Source organism: Silene latifolia, chromosome 9 (genome assembly GCF_048544455.1).
Source record: "Silene latifolia isolate original U9 population chromosome 9, ASM4854445v1, whole genome shotgun sequence".
Lineage (NCBI taxonomy): Eukaryota > Viridiplantae > Streptophyta > Magnoliopsida > Caryophyllales > Caryophyllaceae > Silene > Silene latifolia.
The window spans coordinates 72,055,944-72,060,396 of NC_133534.1; the positions used below are offsets into that span (position 1 = coordinate 72,055,944).

The 4,453-nt window shown below is 38.4% G+C and overlaps 1 long non-coding RNA gene across 1 annotated transcript; it reads right to left on the reverse strand.

Annotated features, from left to right (window-relative positions):
• Window positions 1-3,311: 3,311 nt before the first annotated feature.
• Window positions 3,312-4,196, reverse strand: LOC141598159 (uncharacterized). The gene is made up of 3 exons (XR_012523282.1): window positions 4,154-4,196; window positions 4,013-4,054; window positions 3,312-3,353 (listed from the first exon to the last, which is right to left on the reverse strand). It is a non-coding gene; the product is annotated as an uncharacterized LOC141598159 (long non-coding RNA).
• Window positions 4,197-4,453: the final 257 nt, after the last annotated feature.

Here is a 4,453-nt window from a genome sequence, read left to right on the forward strand (position 1 = left end):
GTGGTGACTCCTCCCGATTTATCCCATACGCATCACTCATACCGCTCAATAACCTCACCACCCCGAATGGACCACCACAGTTTTAAAACATTTAAACGGGTCAGTCGATTAAATCACACAATTCATTATATCAACAATAAGATAAACAGACGACTTAACCGTCACACACACACACACAACCACCAACTCCAATCATCTCAATCACGATCGTCCACTGGACCCGACCACCTGCCATGGGGACCGCACCGTTCCCACCTAAGCCCCGCTCATCGTACGAGCGATAACCCCGTCCATTAATGTGCACATCCCCTTTCGTGGCGGGTTCCACGAAGGGCGAAACTAGGGCGTGAGATCACTCCCGCAAGTGACCCCACTCAGCCGAGAACGCATCTCGAGAGCCATAGAAACCAATCACAATCACAATCACAATCATCATATTAAACAACTAACTACAGCACATCACCAATATCCCATTATGGGACTAATACTGAGTAGGAAATCCTACCTGGAAAGCACAACACGCAGACGGTATCTACAAATTTGTATCAAAACGGCTCCTCTACGAATTCTCCTCCTACCATACAACACATAGATGCTACCATTCAAATACTACTCATAAAAACCCCAATTCCTAAATTAGGGTTTCATCAATCTTAACAAAACATTATATAAATTATATTAAAAGCTTACCCTCGACGCAAGGAATCCAACGACGCGAACTACGATACTGAACCGACCGTCTCGAACTCCGGAATTGTCAAGAACGCGATTAGGAAGAAGACTAGTTGCTTTCTCTCTTAAACAGGTTTTAGGTTTTGTAAAAAGTGATTTAAAACAATTACGAATATGTTTAAATACCTTAATCGCGTAATTAACAAAACCCGAGAAAACTCCCCCGTAAAACCGGACACTCGATCGAGTACCCAAGGTACTCGATCGAGTACCCCCCTACTCGATCGAGTGCCCCAGCTACTCGATCGAGTACCCAACAGGTCAGAAACTGTTTTATTCCGCAACTTGCCTTTACTCGACAGAGTAAGGGCTACTCGATAGAGTACCCCAAGACTCATAAATACGGAGTATTACACTGACAACGGATTAGAAACTACTGTATCACCTCCCACTTCCTCCATAATCTTTGACCATGAAACTGCAACTGATTTCGTTGGCGCGTCAGCTTTGTCCGACTCTCCACGCGGCTCAACACATTCTTTACCACCCCTGCCACCCCCATCATTGGCGAGACTAGACAGAACTTCACTTATTTGACGCGTAGATGCATCGATTCCGTCATATTTTTTGGGGGACTCACTAACTACCTCTCCAAATGCAGGAGCGTTACCAACAGAAACCTTCAGCCTTTCTACAATCTGTTCTGCTTCAGCGACGTACTTTTGAATCTTTTCACCCTCAAAGAATTCTTGAGAAGCCTGACTAGGATTTAGGCCCGTCGGATCACTAGTTACAGCTTTGATCCTTGCGCTTGCATCTGCGTACCATGAATAGAACACAATAGCGTTCCTTTGTATCTGTAGATAAAGCTCGTGAGTATGCTGCATTGAAGAAGTACAGTAAGTTAGTTATATTATAATAGATGGGTACGTTCAGCTGAAACAGAATCAATCTGCAAAAATATATAATAGTTTGAACTTACATCGACAGCCCTAGCTATCAATTCCTGTTCATCCTCGACACCTACTGGTAGTTCGATCTGAATGAACTTCTTCTCAGAAGTTGAGCAGGAGAGAGGGGGTGGGGGGGCTGATAGCAACAGTAGTTTGGGTTCACGCGGGTCGCTGAGGCTGATACTGTCCAAACTCCTAATATAAGAGGGATCTTGAAGGCACCTCGGATACCTGGTCTTAGACAAAGTTAAAGTACCCAATCCCCCTTGAGCCACCTCAAATTTTACCCTATCTACAAGCGAAGTTTCATCCCAATGCTTAATCAAAGGTAGATCGTGGGGGCACGACCTACCCTTGTAATCATATCGCTGAAAGTAGCTTATCATGAGGAAGGGGATACAGCCACCCAACATCGTTACCCCCTTTTTACAGTCTGTCCCCGCTTTCACCATCATTTCCAAAATATAAGAGCACTAGTCAAAATGCGGAATGGCTTTAGGATCTTCTACAGCCCTTAACAGCTTCAAATCTATCCCGTTGTTTGGGGTGGGTGCGAGGAATAAAGAGATAGAGAACAAAACAAATAGCCGGAAAAACTGATCGTCCGCCTCCTCGTACTCCATAAGTTGCTTGTGAACTTTCCCTAAACTTATTGAACTATTTGCTTTGTCCACCCCGTAAGCTTGCCACCATTTGTCCTTCAGCTCCTTATTTTCGGGTTCGTTGGACCCTTCTCAAGACCGAATCGAGGTACCAACGGAGACGGTTGGGTCCAAAAGGTATCAAAAAACAGTCATGCACGTCATGCTTACTGATCATAAACTCCTTCTTCCGAGAATCTCTGAACACATATGACCCATCAGAGAAGGACTCCAAGAATAGGCGAACGTGTGCAAGTGGGAAGCTGCTAATCTTAAGCTCCAAAAGGCCACCAAACCCAATTTTCTTAACAGCGGACACCTGATCCTCATTAAGCTTTTCAATGAGAGAGACAAGCCTTTGAGGTCGACACGAAACCGTGATTTCATGCACCCTCTTTACCCTTGGCTTGGCCTCAACCATCTGGGGAAAAATAAGGAAAACACACAAAATCAGACATACTGTAGTTGCAATTAGAGATATTTGCAACAAAGAAATAGACATACTGTGAATTAAAGTTATACAATAGATAGTCAGAGTTATACAAAATATAAGTAAAGTTATACATTCTGATAGTAGAGTTAATCAGAAAATATCAAGAGTTATACATTCTGACAGCAGAAGTTATTCAAAATAGGGATTCAGATAATGTATAACCAAAATTCTGTTAAATCAAATTTCTGTAAAATCCAAAATTCTTTTCACCATTCAAAAGAAGAGATAATCAGGAGAGTTATACAGAATAACAGTAGAGTTATACATATAATAACAAAAGTTGGACAATCTGAAACTAAAGTTATATAATGTGTAACTCTAGCCATGAATGTATAACTCTATTAATAAAATGTATAACTTCAAGTATATACTGTATAACTCTAGGCATATACTGTATAACTCTAGGCATATATTGTATAACTCCAGGAATAAAATGTACAACTCTAGGCATATATTGTATAACTCCAGTTATACAAGATGACAAAGTTATTCAACATGTAATCGAGTTATACAACAAATGACTCAGATTATAACAAAAGTCAAACTTTTAACCTTGGAATCAGCTCCCTTGTCAGTACTTGGTACATCATCCATCTGTAGGTGACAAACAATAGGGATTCAGATTATGCATATATTTAGTTGAAGTTATACATAATTCAATAAGAGTTATATAAAAAAGAATTTTGGATGGTTTGTCATCTTTTCAACCAAAATTCTGTAAAATCCAAAATTCTTTTCACCATTCAAAAGAAGAGATAATCAGGAAAGTTAGCTATACAGAATAACAGTACAGTTATACATATAATAACAAAAGTTAGACATTCTGAAAACTAAAGTCATATAATGTATAACTCTTGCCATAGAATGTATAACTCTGGCCATAAAATGTATAACTGTAAGCATAATGTATAACTCCGGGAATAACTCCAGGTATAACTCTAGGTATAACTCCAGGCATCTAATGTATAACTCCAAAGTATATATTGTATAACTTTAGGCATATAATGTATAACTCTAGGCATATATTGTATAACCAGAGTTATACATCTACTAACCAGAGTTATACATATTGAGTACTAAAGTTATACATCTACTAACCAGAGTTATACATATTGAGTACTAAAGTTATACATCTAGTAACCAGAGTTATACATCTAGTAACTAGAGTTATACATATTGAGTACTAAAGTTATACATCTAGTAACCAGAGTTATACATCTAGTAACGTATAAATAAAAATCGAAACTTTTAACCTGGATATCAAGTCCCTTGTCAATACTTTCTACAACATCCATCTGTAGATGACAAACAATTGGGATTAAAATTATGCATATATTTAATTGAAGTTATACATCATTCTATAAGAGTTATACCAACAAGACGAGATTTTTTACCTTTGATTCAGATTTCTTGGAAGTTTTCTTGGCATTTTTCTTGACAAAAACCATTGTTAATTATCAAATGAACTCGTATTTGATCTGCACAACCATAATTAACAATTGAACAAATCAACATCAGCAAACCCATAATTGAAAATTGAAAAATCAAATGAACTCTTTTTATGATAGTTAAACAAAGGCAATAATTAACAAAAAACAAAGTACAAATCATTAAATAAGGACTGAAAAAAATACCTTATAAAAAAATTGAAACAGGCGAGTTTGCAGGCGATTTGGAATTAATTGGTAGTGATG